This window comes from Protopterus annectens, chromosome 3.part0 (genome assembly GCF_019279795.1).
Source record: "Protopterus annectens isolate FY-2018-M chromosome 3.part0, PAN1.0, whole genome shotgun sequence".
Classification (NCBI taxonomy): domain Eukaryota; kingdom Metazoa; phylum Chordata; order Ceratodontiformes; family Protopteridae; genus Protopterus; species Protopterus annectens.
The window spans coordinates 1,982,578,301-1,982,596,626 of record NC_056731.1 but is presented as its reverse complement, the minus strand read 5'-3'; positions in this window follow the sequence as shown (position 1 = coordinate 1,982,596,626).

Below are 18,326 nucleotides of genomic sequence, written 5' to 3'. Positions count from 1 at the left end.
CTACATTACAGCAGTCCTCAATGACATGTCCATAAAAATATTGTAGTCTACAGTTACTATCAGCATAGCAGATCAATATCCACTAGGAGATACCTAAACACATACAACTCAAACACCAAGAACACGATAGTCAGGACTCAGAGTCCAGCTTTGCAAGCAGGTTCCAGTACTACAATCTTCAATAAACTTTTACTTGGAAAAGCACTGTTAAAAGTAGTAACGTAATGATACCATACATGCAAGTGTGACTACATATAACCTGGGATACTACCCAAGTATGAAACACATACACAGATAAAGGATTGTGGTACTACCCATGTATACTCAGGTGTCCCATACAGTTTGCTCACACCACTTGCTACTGTAAAGGCAGCACATAGAAACATATTATGTAAATGGAATTAAATAAAGTTATTAAAGATGTCATTACCCTGCTATTTAATCAGTCTGGTATGTGATCACTGGTTATTAGGGCTGGGCTATTCATAGCAGGTGTAAGCATTGCTTAAATGTAAATGCTAAGTGGATTTATGCACTGGTAAGCAAAGCCTATTCATTTAACTGTAGGTTAGCAGAGCTTAGTTTCACACAAACCTGCACAAACCAGCTTAAAGCCACTTTAAATCGCTTTAATCACCCGTTCTCCATCAGCCCTTGTTCTGCCCATCAACAAAATAAAGAGCCCATGCAGTTCGTGAACCCAGGATCCTGTATATTATAGTCACAGCACTTAACCACTAAACCATGAGGATGACTGCTGCTTTTGCAAATATATCATTCACTAAACTGCACTACGTACTAAGTAGTGAACAACTGCTTTGACTACTACAGCTGTTTAGAACTTGTAAATGAAAATAGTGTTGAATCAGTCATGTTCTTGCATGAAAATATACACATATCAGATTAATATGGTGGGATACATCTGAGAAGGTATATACATCACTCATGTTTACACACAAAAGGATATAGCTATATATATATATATATATATATATATATATATATATATATATATATATATATATATATATATATATATATATATATATATATTTATAAAAACATATGCCCATGACATGTAGTGGAATCATACCTCAGTGCCATAACTCTCAACCTCTTAGTGCAAGGGAACATAATGCACGTATTGCAGTTATAAATGTAGAATGTTGCTACAGTGACAGGGGTTGTGTCAACATACATGTTGTGAAGGAAGGCTCTTCTGAAACTGACATGTACACATTCAGTTACTGACAGACATCTTACAAATCATCATGGTGAAGTACCGCACAAATCACAGTAATGATCCTGTAGAATACAGTAGACATAGGAGAAATAAACATGAACAGTCTGAAACAATCTGGTCAGTCGGGAGTTATACAAAGAACTCTTTAGTTCAAGAAATGTGGAACAAGCCTGACAAAGGGGATGTTTAAAGCCATGAAAAAGGGGATATATCACAAATACTGGAGTAGATAAGCTCACACAGTTGATGCATTCACACCCTCCAGTCTGTACTAACATGTATTAACTGAGGAGCAGAGGTCCCAATCCCACATACTTTCCACTAGTTAGTGACATACATCTTCACAGCAGCCCACTACTTTGTCAGAAATACACAACACGTATGGTGGCCAGACAACAGTACAGATGACAACTATCTGGACATAACATCACACTAGGGTAAATACACGAGCTGCTAGGCATGTCACCGAGCACTGTCTACACAACAGGCAGACTGCCACAACACTTACCCAATTTACCTATGGGGGAATACACATGTAATTGCAATAACAGGCACTACAGGCATGTAACAGCATGGAGTAACATACACCAGTGTGAAAGTGCATACCCACAACTGATCTCAGCACAGTCACAGTCACATAATGGTAAGCCTAAGTAATATTACAGTATATGGACTGTGTGAACAAAAGCCATCATCATGTTTGCCACTCACACCCTAACCCTACATATACTGGCCAAATTCACAGTGTAGTCTGATGTCTGACTGTGGAATGGGACATGTCTCAGCCCTAGGCTCATAGGGTATTAGAAGCTGGAGCACCATGCAACATCAGATAGAACAGGACTGTGAAGATTGGAGGAAGATGGGCGAAGGCTGCCCACCTAGTCAAATAGAATTTGATACATAATTCTATCAATTGTATAAATAAATGTAAAATACAGGCTTGTGTTTTTAGATGAGAGAAAACACTGTAAAATGTGAACTTCAAGATTGTTGCAACATTGCCATCTGCTGTAAGGAAAACCAAGCCAAGCATTTTAAATGTGTCTTTTGAAGCTGAAAATATCTTATGAATCTCTTTGATGTTTACAAGTTGGCCTCAGTGAGTCTGGATGAAGGTTTCAGACCCACTGTTTTAAGGTTAAAGTTAAGGGCCAGAATTTACATGTGGAAAGTGCTTTATTGCTCTGGTTTCTGCTAGAGTGTATATGTGAAATGCCTTGTATTGTTGTAGTTTCCTGAGCAGGTGTTAGCTTGCTAAATAATGAAGTTTGTGGCCTGAGAAAACCTAAGTGTCAAAATGATGTCATTTGGGAGGGTCTCAGCAGAGCTGTTAGTTAGTGTTTAAAAACTATTGTTCAGTGAGAGACTGTAAGCATTTTGATCTTGGACATCTAACCCAGCACTGCTTGCTCTTTATGTATGTAAGTAAGATAATAGCACTGTGATTTCTCTTAGGAATAGTTAAACTTTGAAGAAAGTTAGACTAAGTATTTTTCTTTGAAATCAGATCTTTCCTACAATATTGTTTTAAGTTTCTGTGTGATCTCTGAACTTGTGTAGCATTGTACTGTAGTAGTTTTTCTTGTGTTTTAATTATTTATTATTAAATATTTTAAAACCTTTACCTGTGGCTGGTTTATGTAGAGATAATTTAACCTCTAAAGTACCTAACATATTTACAGATTTTACTGTCTAAGTCACTCCAAATTAAGCCTACACTGAATAGTCACATTACCAATTGGATAATAATATTGCACGGTAATACTTGGACACCCTTTTAAGGGCCTTTTAGTAGCTGATATTATTAGCTGGGTGGTGGCAGGGATTACTACCGTATGGTTTGGGTATAGGAGCACAGCTGGAGAATCTGTGTCAGCCTTTCCCAGGAGTGTCTGTGAAGTTGTATATATACTTACCTCAAAGTGTGTGTGTGTGTGTGTGGTGTGTCATCTACTTGGCAGGGACACGAAGCACAGGTTGGACTGAGAGGGTACTGGAGGTTTTAACTTGCCCAGCTAGGCTGAGACCTGGACCCTATAGCTGTGCCAGTGGGGAGTCTTATTGGGGACCTGGTGAGCAAAGGAGCCACCAGCCCCAGACTTACTGTGATCTGTGTGTGCACTTAAGGGAAATTGTACTTCACTGTGTGTATTAGTTATCCTTTCCTCTTCTAGGAGTCACCCTCTCTGGTGCTTGTGGTGATGATTGAGGCTCCTTGATTGCTGGGCCAGGGCACGGGCATCACAAGGACCAAGACCACTGACATCTACCCCAGTCTGTACACAGGCCAAATAACATATTCTCAATACACTGCTACATAATACATACACTCTGTCAACAATCACCATAAGTACACAGACCTCACTACAGTACAGACTACAATAGAATGTCGAGGTTTTGTCCTCAAATATTAGACCTCCTATACATTACATGTCAGGCAGTCTCATATCTCACTGGCTTGATATTAGGAATTATGTCAGGGGTATGGGAAGTGTAGCAAGTGTGAATGTCCACAAAATCAGGTATTATCAAAGACTCACACACAAATGCACATATTTGCATAGTTGCCAGCATCAGGATTAGAACTCCGACCTAACTAGTTTATCTACAGTGATTGATATCAGCACATCATGTGATATAGGCCAATTGGATGTGTAGTTGGTGGGCCAGGCCTCATAATGGAATTCTCTGTGTCACTGTCTGTCTCTCTCTTCCCCATATCTCTGTGTGTGTATGTTTGACATATTGTAGTCTGTTGGCTTTAGATATGTGTGAGTATTCCTATCCAATGTGTGAGTGAAGCATAATTGGTGTGCAATTTGGTGTTTGTGCACAAACATCTGCAAATGACAGATATGTATAGTCCACTGTGTTGTCATACATGAGCTTCATTTCTTTATGTGTAGGAGCATGCCCAGTATGACCTTCTGTATTGAGTGTGTCAATCCATTCCAGGTAGGGTTGTACTCCAGTTCAGGCTTTGGTATTCTACACCTACAGCTAGCAACCTGTTTCTGCAGGATATCTGTAGATAGGTTGACAATATGAAGTCACAATGGACAAACGATAGGGGGATACTGTCACTATTGCTGTCTGTGCTGCTTGTGTTACATGGTTGGTGTTAGCAGAGATACTCAGACATATGTACTGTTTTAAACTGTGATGTATTATGTCAACTACTGACAGATAAGATTATTCACTCATTTACAGAGAAATACAAGATGAATGAAGCTGAGTCCAGTACTGTGATCAGCAGCCTACACATTCTAGCACACTCCTGCCATTCTGGAGGGGTAGCTACAAACACTTGCTGATGGGTTTGTGTAAATGGTCCAGCACCTTGGTAGCATGGTGGCTGAGTTTCCCCTCCTTGTACATATATCGACTTAACAGAGTGGCCATATTCTGCTATGGCTTACTTCTCAGCTGTACAGATTCACCCAGGTTACCCAGAGGCAGGGCTCATATATCTGGTTATTCCCATTTACACTGTGGTTTACGAGCAGGTTTGTAGCCACTCATTAATGGGTTTGCAGGCAGGGGTAGTATGGGCACACATCAGAGTTTCAGATTTCACACACTCCATGATGTCCATGCTTCTACACCCCCCTACCCCCGTTATTTTATCCTCTCCCTAACATTATGCAAGAAATATCTGAGAAGTATCCCTATAGCTGGCTCTTCATCCCAGCAGTATTTATGGATTGGTCCACAGTCCATGCAGTAGAACATGGGGGACATGTTACTGGGATTTGTCAACATGGCCTTGCATTTGTGTTCTGTTGACTGTGTTAGGTTGTTAGTTAGAACCCCATGAGATACCATACACTGGCACTATGGGTGAGGCACAGGCCTTTGACAGGACTGTAGGCCATTTGGTAGTGATACAGGTCATCTGTAGCAGGCCAGTGCATTCTGTCACTCCTACATTCCCAGGCTGCGAGCCAGTGGATTCCCCTGGGGTGACAGGGTAAGTGTGCAAGGTGCTAATGGCAATACTTCCTGTCTATATTGATCCATTGGTCTGGATGCAGACAGAGTGCTGCTTACAGCTAGGGACACACCTGCATAGGACACGTCTTCAGCATGCTGCATTCTGTGGGTATTCCCATACAGAAATGCAGGTCATACTGTACTCATTCCCAAAAGCAGGGATATGACCTGTTATAAAACTGTGGCTGATAGTGGGGTGAGATGAGTGCATGTGTGGTGCGGAAGCTACTTCCAGCTGACTCACAGATATACCTGGGACATTCCCCTTATGCTGTCTTGTGCGGTGACATAGGCAGTCTCTCATTATTTCATAACTGTGCCTTTTGTGGTCTGCCAGTGATTGTCCAGACTACACCAGTAGTCCATACTATACAGACAACTAATGTGCTGCTAACCAGTTGACAGTTATATTTTATGCACTCTGTGTACTATGTGTATATATGTGCTCGCATTCATGGCATGTCCATCTTTCAGACTGTGACAGATTTTGATATCTGGACAGTGAGTATGGACAACTGCTGACATGGGTATTGCTGAGAAGTATTGTGGTTGGCACTGCAATTGTCAGAACATGGCCCTGTCAACTACAATACTGCCCATAGGCCACTAAGACATAACGCTCTATGCTTACATGCTGATCACTTACAGACAATATTGAACACACAACAACCTAACACACAGACCTCTGCATATTGTACACTTGCAATAATCTATCCTGTAGATTGGGCCAGCTCGGGTAATCTGTGCTCCACTGATATTACTAATCACACTTACGTGTTACTGAATTTCTACATAGGTTTGTCGGGGGGGGGGGCCACCTGGCAACTTTAAACATTTGCTATGACTGTACTGGTATTTCAGGTACTCTGTTGGCTTCCATTTCATATTCTATTCTGACCTATTATGCAGACTGGAGGCATATCAGTAGAATACAGATCTTACATTTTATTGACCTACATTTCAGTTTCAGACTTCTTACCCTTTAGAATTAACATGACTCTGCCATACCTGTTGTAGTCTGTCTGTGTAGGTCTGGAGGGGGACGGTTCACCATTGCCATCAATTGGAGGCCTTAGTCCAGCCTTTCTTTATTGTCATCTACTCCTGTCCTGCTGGTTGAGGCTGTTGTTGGGTATGTGAACCTCACTGACATGCATGTGTGTGTCCTATGGACATACACAGTTATTTGGGCCACCAATGTACTGCGATAAAATTTGTCACCTTGTCTAGTATTGCCTAGTATGCTGACACCAGAATTTTTTATGGATTTTATGCTGCCCTTATAGGTGTTCACTATCTGCTGCCATCCCATTCAGCCACCCGATTCCCTTGCATGCTTGTGTCCATACCAAACATACAGCTATCAGAACATACTACTTCATTCAGTAATTGATAGGAAGGGTGACTTACCTTGTGGCTGGGCCATTATTGAGGATGGTGCTGGAGGGCTGACTATGTTAGATGCACATTGTACATTACCTATACATGGTAAAGCACAGGTAGTGTCATGTTTGGCATCCCTTTAACTGTATGTGCGAGTCAGAGAGACATGTCATTCGCTGGGTCCCTACCGTGTCAGTGTATGTGCTATGTGTTGCCTCTTTCCCAAGGCCTGGGCATACTGGGCATGCTACCTTCTGCCTACAGGGGCAGGCTCAGGATGTTCCTCCTCTGAGTCCCTCTGCGCCTGTGCTGGCCTTGGCAATGGTGGGGGGCTGTGTGGCTTTGCCCCATGCTGTTCCTGCTGCAGCTGTTTCTGCAGGATCATATTGTGTAGCATGGCACATACTATGAAACTTCAGCATAAAAACAATGGCTATCTCTCCTCTGCTACTTTCCTAGACCTTTCTAAAGCATTTGACATGGTCCCACACAAACAATTCATCTCTGTCCTCAATAACCTATCCTTCTCTCAATCAGTCACCAACAGGTTTCAGAGTTACCTGTCTGACCGCCAACAATCCGTTGTATGGCATAATGACATATCTCCCCAACTACCTGTCTCCATAGGGGTTCCCCAAGGATCCATCCTTGGACCCCTACTCTTCTCTGTTTTCACCAATAATCTAACCTCTGCCACCAAACATGGCACACTCATACAATATGCAGATGACTCAAACATCATCTGCTCAGCCCAGTCCCTACCCAAACTGCAAAAAGTCACACAGGAAGCCTTTTCCTCTGTTGAAACTTTGTTATCCGATGCCCAATTAATACTCAACCCAAACAAAACTAAACTACTCATCTTCCAACCCACCAAACATACTCAAAACAACTCTCACTTTAACATCACAGCAAAAGATAACACCACTATATACCCAACTGAACACACCAAATTGCTAGGAGTGGAAATAGACAATAAACTAAAATTTGACATTCACATATCCATGACCATAAAAAAGTCCACAAAAAACTAGGAGCGTTATACAGAAATAAGCAACTTCTCACCAAAGCAGCAAAAATTTCAATAGCAAATTCCCACCTTATCTCCACCCTACTTTATGCCTCTCTAATATATACCAACCTAAGGCAATGCGATCTAAACATGTTAGAGACCTGCTACAACAAAATCGCCAAATTCGCTACAGGGGCATCCTACCGTAGTCACCACTGTCTCTCACTTGCTGAACTGGGCTGGCTTGAACTCCCTCACCTCATTCAATGGTATCAACTCTCACTCGCCCACAAACTAGTAAACCAACCACTAAATGTCCCATCCCTCCAGAATCTACTCCAACCCTATGGCACCACCAGACCACTAAGATCCAGCAACAAAAATCACTTGCAGATCACTAAAGCCAATAACTCTGCTGGTGAAGCACTATTCTCTTGCACCATAGCCAAATTATGGAACTCCCTCCCACCCACAATTACTTCCGTACCATCATGCACCCACTTCAAAACTTTACTAAAAGCGCACCTAAAAACATGCTGGCTATGCCCTTGCAACTCCCACTCTAAAATCACCCACCCCATCCAACCACTACCTTTCTTTCCACTCCACTAACTACCTTGATTATAGCAAGCTCAGATGCTCATAATCCTAGTACTTCTTATACAGCAGGAACTTCTTATTGTAACATTTGTTAATGTCTCTTATGTACTTCACAGATAAAGATTCTAGTTGTCTACTGATGTACTATGTTCTTCATCTGTAAATATGTTGTAAGTAATTGCTATGTTAAGTTGTTAATCGCTATGTAATCCAATGTAACTACTGTTTGTTTATTTTAACTGTGGAGCTTTTCTCCCCGGGCCTCCGCTGAAAATGGACCTACATCCAGTCGGACACTCCCGGTCAACAAATGTAAATAAAATAAAATAAATAAAATAAATGAACATTTGTGTACATGTAGCCTGAGAGTACTGCAAGGCTCCGCCGGATATGTCCAGGCAGCAGAACCATGACTTGAGCATCCCAAACACATGCTCTATTATGATTTTGGTTTGTGCGTGTGCCTTATTATGGAGTTCTTGTTCAGGTGTGTGTGCATTTCTGAGGGGTGTTGTCAGCCACAGCTCCAGTGCTTATCCAGTATCCCCCACTAGGTGGCCATATGGGATGTCCCCACTGGCAAATTACTGGTACAGCTGTGTCATATTCCAGATGTGGGAGTCCTGATAGCTTCCAGGGCTGCCAACACACTCATTCAAGATAATGCCCAGGGCATCACACACAATCTGGCAGTTGATGGAGTGGAAGCCCTTGAGGTTTATGTAGACCCTATCCTGCTCGCTGGGTGGTGCTTTGATGTGTATGTGCGTGCAGTCTGTAGCACCCACTACCTCAGGGTATTCTGCTATTTGGTGGTAGAGATGCATATTGTTGGTCAACGCCTCATGGATGTTGAGGAAATATGGGTCTATATTGAAACATCGAACGCTGAAAACAGCGAACGATGTTTCATCGAAACATTTTCAGCAAAAGTTGAAAATGTCGGAACCACAGAACAGCGATTTCTTTCCTAGGGAATGAAATCGCTGTTCCAACCAAAAAAAAAACATTAAACACTTCCAAACACATACACACACATACTCTAACCCAAATTGTACCCCTCCAAAAACCAGTAAACTACTAAATACACATATGCACATAATCCAACCATACATCTAACAGAAGAAAAAAACAGTAAACATTTCAAAACATATGCACTTACCTTAACCTGCACCCTAACCCTAAGGTCAGTAACTCTTACACATTTACATAAACAGTTCCAAACACATACACACGTACCTTAACCCTAATTCTACCCCCAATACAAATGTAAACAGCTGAAAACACATATACACGTAACTCAACCATACATCTAACGCAAAATAAAAAACAGTAAACACCTTCATACATATGCACTTACCTTAACCCGCACCCTAACCCTAAGGTCAGTAACTGTTGCACATTCACGCTCGGGAGCTATACCGGACAAAGGACCACACTACACTGCAGAACATGGTAAAGCAACGAGGCAGTCAAGCGACTTTTTTCCCAGGGAAAGAATTAGCTGAACAGCTGCTTCGCTGTTTTACCTGTTCACTCTATATGTGTCGATGAAAACGCATTCGACAAAATGCATTTTCATCGTTCTAATAGGAACCCAGGAAATATATGTCCTCACCGGCATGTGCTGACATGGTATCCAGGAACTGGTGGAGTTCCCTGGATGCTGATGCCTGTGAGATCCCCATGATATCCCCATTTCACCTTTGGAAGGTACTTGTAGCTAGTATTCTTAGACCTACACATACCTTGGTATCCACTGGGATGGGCTCCCCTCTGTTGGTTTTGTGTGTGAGGCGGGGCAGGTACAGCTCAACAATTTGCTGTAGAATGTCCCTGTCCACCCTATAGCACTCCATTATTTCTAGCTCATGTAGCCCCTGATAGGTTACCCTGGGTCTGTACTCTCTTCTCCCTCTCCTCACTGTTGGATGGTTGTCAGCATTCACATTCTCACCACCCTCAGCCTCATGCACATATTGATGTATGAAAGCGGCAGCAGCCCCTAACATTTTGTTAGTTTTTGTCAGGTAAGTTTTCCCCGTCTGTGTACACCGGTGGTATAGAGTTTGTGGGAAAAACAGACTGAGAGGTGTTTGCATAGTTTATAGTTGTGTACTGGCCTGATGCCTGTGTAATTGGCTGATTCTGAAACATTTCACCTGCCAGCTATGCTAGTTCTCCTTGATTGCCTTCCTACTGCTGTTTCCCCTGCCTACTTCCTCCCTATTTAAGCCCCGAGATGTGCCATGCATACCCAGTGCTCAAATGTAAACAGTTCTGCCATTTCCTCTTTTGTTTTTTTTTGTGGGGGGGGGTTAAATCCTGCTGTGTGGTGCACAAACCCATTTAGGCTATGTACGCAGTGCTCAGGCACATCTGACACAACCCCTTCCTTAGCTGTGCTTAGCTAAGGGCAAACACAGGCCACAGAGATCCAATGAGCTTACAGAAAGCATGACACACCCTCTTATGAAGTCATTCAGCTCTTAGACATGTACTGTTCTATTGCTGTACCTACACGATTAGATACAAGCTGACACTTTGAAGAAATCTGTGATTCAGTATAACTCCTCTCATTTGCATACCCCAGTGTGTAGGTCATTAGTTACTGCATTTAAACAGACCCTTTCCCCTTGACAACCAGTACTCCCTGGTATTGTTTACATTCTGCATGGTATTGATTATAATGGCAAAATGTAGAATTCACTTAAAATTGACTTTTCCCACGTTTTTTTTTTATTTTCAGCACAATCCCATTTGCGCACCACTGCCCTAAGCTTAAATGGCCGAGACTGGGCAAAAAAATAAAAGTTTAATTTAAAAAAAAAAAAATCTGTTTTTAATGCCAATGGCCTTATATTTGGCTGTTGGCATGTGTATTAAACATAATACATGCTTTTACATGAGCTGTCATGTCTCCATTTTGTCAGATGCAGAAATGTACTCAGTTATTTTCTGAATACATTTCTGCACTGACACTGTTATAGCACAGAGACCTGGCTGCTTGCTGGATCACAAAACCACCTCATTTGTATTGTTTTCACCAGCAAATGAGGTGATTTGCATATTTGCCAGTTTTCCATGCTGTAACAGTGTAGGGCCGCTTGTGCATGTGTAAAAAGGTGCTTTCGTGGATCGCTCAGTGGCCATTTTCTGTGCAGGAGCTCCTACACTGTTCCTGCATGGAAAATACAGCTTCCTCAATACTGGGGACTGAGAAAGAGAGAGAGAGCAAGCACAAGACAGTGATTATTATTAATGTGTATTTTAATTGTATTGCCGTTTTCTAGATTTAAGCTGTAGAGTTATTGATGGATAGTTATTTTATGCGTCTAGAAAATCCAGTGATTTCTGACAAACTCTGACTTTACCTGAATCATGAAAGAAAGAACAGAGTTTACTCAGTCTGGGCATATAAGGGGTGGTTGGTGTTTTTGAGGAAAATGTGGTTATGACAGGTTGCTTATTGATAAAAGTGGCATATTGTTCTTGCCAGGAGAGGCATGGCTGTTGAATGTGGTTTATCAGGGGAAAGAAAAAAAAAATTGGTCATGTCATTCATTAAATTAGTTACAGAATGATTTTAAAGAGATTATTTCTAAACTAGTTTGTACAAGTCTGTTATGACTAGTAATATGAGTAGCTTTAGGTATTTCTGGAAAGAATGTAGACACACTTGTGGTTCTCCATCATTTGTTTTGGAATCATTAGTGAGCAACCGATAATTTGATTCCTCAGTGAAGACACTGACCATCAAGTTCATAATTTTATTTTTTAATTGCATGGTAAACTTGAGCAACATTAAATTAATAGTTCACTCAGTAATTAAAAAATGAGCTGAATTAAACCTGAAGAAGTGTAATTCAACCAGTCAGTATTCAGCATTATAGCCTTATACAGGACCATGTCATAGGGTGTGGAAGAGCATATGTCTTAGAAGTTAGTGAACAATTTCAAAACTCCTGGCTATCCTGGCTATACCTATGATAATATCAAGCAAAAAAATAAAAAACAGATCAAAACTACAGGAAATACAAAAATACAGTATGTGGATTCACATCAAAGAATTGACCCTGAGTGACAATCATCTTAAATGAAGCAGCTATTAATAATATGCACGTTGTGTGCACAGCCAAATTCTGTTTCAGTTTTGTTAAACTTCAATCGGTCTGAGTATTTGCATCAGTTTCAGGTCTGCAAGGATGTTATTTGTATACTAATTAAGAGGTTTTAGCAAGTAAATAGCTCCATAAATTCAGTGGAATACAGCTTGTGAAATATTTCCATTTGTCTGTGGTAATATTACTTAGTCAAGTACATAAAACAAGTTCTGAACTTATTTTCAGTCTGTCAGCCTTTGATTTACTAGTACATTCCTGCAGTTAGTGGTATAACAGCTGTTGTAATATGTGCTACATATACTTATATAAATTATTTGCTGATAACTGTCAGCTATGGGTGTTCTAAGAGTATGTGTACAGTATATATGTCTGCACATATGCTAGTGTAAGTATATTTTAATATGTAGTTCATATATTTGCCATCACAGTTTTCATTATCAACTAAATAAATGCTGCGCAATTGTTCTTGTTTCATTCCGTTCATCACATGAAGTTAAAATGAGCTGCAGGCTCCTGTCATTTTTCACAGTTCATTCTTTCATTCATACTAAACATCTGTTGCCTTTCTTTGTAACATAAATCAAATTACAGATATCCAGATGACTTGGTGTTTTTCATTATACATAGTTCTCAAATCTTAATCAAATAACTATATAATTTGTAACAAAACACGGATTGCATAAGTCATTATTTTGACAGAGAATTATTCTTGTAGCAGTGAAATGTTTGGTGTTTATGTTATTCAAAAACATGTCAGTATATCCACATCTGTAAACATTTTAGAAAGGCATGGATATTGTTAGTTCACTTTTATGCTTTCACTATTCAGCCCACTATAGTTATCTTGTTAGAAAAGTTAACCTTAACACTGTTCATATTTCTATGTCCACTGGGTTTATATCTATCAATTAATTGCAACTTTTAAGCTCCATAACTGTATAAACAGTATGCTTTTTTATTGTGCAATCGAAGAAATCTTTCTTGGTCTTACTGTTCTCCCATAACAACATCATGTGCTATGCTTCAAGTAACAGTAGTTTGCTAAAACTAACAAACAAAATGAATGTTGTAATCTGATAATTAAAAAACTGCCTCTATCATAACTTTCTACTTATATATGGATGGACAGAATTATGACATTCAGACCAAAATTAAACAATAGATTCTTGGGAAACACAAGGCAAGTAAACAGGTCTGGGTTTTTAAAGTAGTAGTCTTTTAGTTTTGCTGGAATTTTTCTTACTTACTTACAAAATATCATAACCAATAAAATATATACCTCTGTGTGAAACTTGTGGGTAATTATTCAAAAACACAATTCTTAATGCTGTCATTTTTCATTCTTAAAATCTAAATTATAATGTGAGTATGTGCCGTTTGGAAAATTGCAAGTAATGTACTACTAAAGAATAACAAATAAGTGTGAGAAATCATAGTATTCCAATCAAATCTATTATTACTATTGTTGATATTATTATTACTACCAATTGTTTTGCAAGTTTTCAGAATACCTGTTACATGAGTGGTTCAGACAGCCTATACAAAAGTATCTAACTAAATCTTTGTCAGAATCATAGTAGCTAGCAAGAAATGTATGTTTCAGAACTGCTCCATTTTCTTAGCAATACTGACAATTCTATAGGACATTTAATTTTGCAGAAAATGTAACTACAGATACAGGTAAGGAATCACAAAGGTGTGAAACAAATGACTGGAACAAAAACAAGTGAAGGAAAGAATACAAGGCTTTGAAATGTCATAATTCAACTCAGCATTTAAATGTCTAACCACCGTGCTGTCCCTATATCCCAGATTGCTTACTGCAAGTCATAAATTCCCAGTTGTGTGCCTGGATCACCTACAATATATGACTGGCAGATATATAGGCACATCTAGCTGTTTTTTTTTCTTCTAAGGCACCTCCTCCAGCTCTGTTCCTCTGCTTTTTGTCTGACTCCAAAGTTTCTTTGGATAGACAGAATTAAAATCTGTTACTATGCCAACTATTTTGTTTGTTTGCTCACCAGCTCAAAAACAATAATATATATATATATTTTTAATTAATGCAGTTCACTACCTTATAGGGTTTCTCAATAATTTCATACAGTTTCTCATCATGGCTACCATGGGGGGAGAGGCGGTCAAAAATATATCAGATCTATCTCTTGGCATAGAGATGATAGCAGCTTGCACTGTAGGCAGCAATCGGGGACTGTGTAGAAACCAAATCTTTGCTATAAATTGTTACTACTTGAACTCAGGTGAGAAGAATCATCATGGGATCATTTTATGGATTTTTACTGCCTTGGTGCCATCAACAATAGATTTGCTATGTCCAAAAAGACCGAGATCTTGTTGGCAATATTTGGTATATTATCATCTGGAATCTTCCCTTACCATCTTATCCCCTCTTTTAGCAGAAACTACTTTATCAGAATGCAAAACACAATAGAATGTAGGCATATTTCTTTCTATGTTGCTTGTAATACACATAAACTTATTGTAAATATTAAAATACTTGGAACAACTTTAATTTTCTCCTAGCAATGACACACAAAAGAAGTTAATAACATACTTCAATATGGGTCCCCTTCTAGCTTCGTTCCAATAGTCTCAATAAACTGGTCAAATCACACTTTTGCTGATTATTCTATTTTTTTTTTTTTTGCATTATTAACCATAATGAAGTGAATCACTTACATCATACTAAAAAAATGTAGAACTGTAGACAGAATCATGTTTGCATCTCAGTATCCTTTCTGAAATAAAAAGGATATTGACTTTACTCTGCCTGTTTTTTCCGGTTATTGTTATTTGTGACAATTTTCATTGTTCTTATGTCAAAAGTCTTGCATGAATTATATTAAGTAGACAAATGGAACTTCACTGAGAGGATCAAATGTGGAAAATCTCCGAGAAGCCTTTGAGAAATTTACCGTACTTATAATGAATGGACAAACAGGTTTTAATTCCACAGCTGAAGTTATAGTTTGTGAAGGCAGAAATGCATCTGTAGTGGTATGATTAAAATTATTCTTACTGTTTATTTATTGAATACTTAAAAATATGCACAGACAGCAGCATAACAGAAGTTAGTCAGAAATTTAATTATTTTGTTTGTTCAAGAGGCTAGAAATGATACTATTTAGCATGGCTATAAGGAGAAGTCACATATTTGTAAGAATGCACAAATAGTTGCAAATAGGGTTTTATTTGCAGAGATGCTAACAGCATGAGAAATTATTACAGTGCATGTTTCTCCTGGGAAATTTCTAGATGTTTTCAAGAATGCCGAAAACATTGCTTGCTAATAATTGTAATTATAGGAATACTATTTTAAGTGTTTCAATAAGGGTCAGGAAACACAATACTCATCATATTGATAGCTTGAAGAACTGGTCTGACTAACTCATTGATTTAGGCTGTCTAATGAGACTGTACTATATTAAAATTTCACCTGAAGCAACATCACACAAATAATGAGAAGAATCTCAGGTTTGCTCAAAAGAAGCAGCATGCAAGAATCGAAAAACTTTAATGTTAGGGGTGTAATTGTTAAGTAAGCCAAAATAAATGAATGATAAGATAAGCTTCTGAAGATGCGTAGATTCCCAAGACATATATAAATGAATTAAAAGGAAGCAATCATACATTGGAAATAAAAAAAATTGTTGCAACAATGGCTAATTTTAAGTTATTTTCTTTACTCAGTGCTTATCTAGGGGTTTGGGCAAATTATGCTTGATGAAGTCATTTCAAAGCTTTGGACATTCAACACCCCAAGTACAGATTCATATTTTAAAGACTGTCAGCATTTTACTCATATGTGCTCCAAGGAGTGGTAGCTGAAGTGACTGAAAGACTATAAGATTTGTTAATATAATTGAAACCTTCTAGTTTGTACATATGGAGGGTTTTGATCGGGTATACAATTGTAACCAAACCATGTGATTATGTGATCAAAATATGGATGTTAAGAAATTCTTCATTCTAGAGGTGAATCTTGGCATCCATGCTGAGAACATCCATGTTGAGAACACATAATAACTGGTGATGATCAGTAAGACCCAGTATTACTCTTTTAGTGCATGGAGACTTATCTACTCCATGTACAACCTGTTACAAAAAAAGCCAAAATATTTTACTGGCTTTGAAAGTCAGTAAAGGAGTTAACAAGTCCTGTTGCATAGACAGCAAGTAAGGAAAATTTTAGGGACAGTTTTTAAATACAGCTCTTATTTAAATAACTTACTTACAGACTGACATCTCTAAACTTCTATGGATACATATATATTAATATATATATATATATATATATATATATATGTATATATATATATATATATATCTATGGGTCTGCTACTTTTCATCGAATGCCACATATTCAAAAAAGAGCAGTAGACCACTCAGCTACGTGAAAGTGCACTTATTCAAAAGTGCACTTTCGTGAACTCAGCTTCTATGAACGGATCGCACCACAGTGTAGGACAGCAGGAAAACATGTTATGTCCTCCACTGTGGTGCAGTAGTTACAGACCTTAGGGTTAGGGCATGGGTCATGGTAAGGGGATAACCCTACTAGCTATCCCCTTACCCTGACCCGTGCCCTAACTCTAAGGTCCGTGACTACTGCACCACAGTGGAGGACAGGCTATCCTCCACTGTGGTGTGGTAGTCACGGACCTTAAGGTTAGGGCACAGGTCATGGTAAGAGGATAGCCCTACTAGCTATCCCCTTACCATGACCCCCACCCTAACCCTAAGGTCCGTAACTACTGCACTAAAATCAGTAGTAGCCCATTCGCCAAAGCTGGTTTTGTGAACATGCACTTTTGATTAAGTGCACTTTCACGTAACCCAGGGTCTACTGTGTGAGTTTGAAGAAGTTCATTTTCAAACTTATACAGTAGACCCATATATATATATATATATATATATATATATATATGAGGAAGGATATTCAGGGACAGTTGAGCATAAAGGAATGTTGCTTCTGTCTTACCCAACTGTAACAGCACTTAGGCACTATGGAATAATTGTTAAACACCTCTGAAAGTGCTGTTATAGTTGGGCCTTGAGTTACATAACTGCATAACTGGTTTATTTATTTATTTTTATGAAGCATAATCATGGCACTCCATGCACTACAGAAACATTGTTACGATGTATCAAGTTGCTTAACCGATTAAGGCAAATAAAAACTTTAAAGTGAAAGTGAGCAGCATATCTGCACATCTACTCTCAAGAATGTCAGACGTTTGGTTTGACTTCTGAAGGCCTTAAGTCAGATTCTGATGAGGTCCGGGACAGGACTACAGTGAATACATAGAAATACAAACCAAAGTTATCTCTGATGAGATTCATCAGTATAGTGTAATATTCTTTCACATTCTTTACACACCTGTCAAATGTAATAGCACCACTTAAAAATCTGCAAGAAATTTAGGCTGCTTTGTTTTTGCCATAGGAACAAGTTTGAAATGCTAAACATATAGTTAGTAAGGCACCTGCTTTGAAGTTCTATGGTGTGTTGCAGTCAGTTATACTTCTAGAAAGTATTACTCAGCAAGAGATTAGAGCAAACCGATAGCAAGAGCATATACTACCATTATATGAGTTAAGGACTGACTCTCAGGTAGAGAAAAAATGCTAACCATCATTTTTGTTTGTTTAATGTTTATAATTATATTTTTGCTAAACTAGTCTCTGTGGCTCAGATCTTAAACCACTGAAGTATATACTACAAAATCACTTTAAAAGACAGATTCAAGACATTCAAACATTTTACTGAATTTACAAAATTATAATCTGTAAGTTATTATAACAGACCATGCAAAGTGATGCATCTTGTTGATACACCGTGCAGCACACAATTACAAGAGTCTATAATGTCAATAAATGAATTGCAAGGGAGCTCAAAGTTCTGCAGATAATGCCAAAATTGTTAAAGTCTCCTGAAAAGATAGAA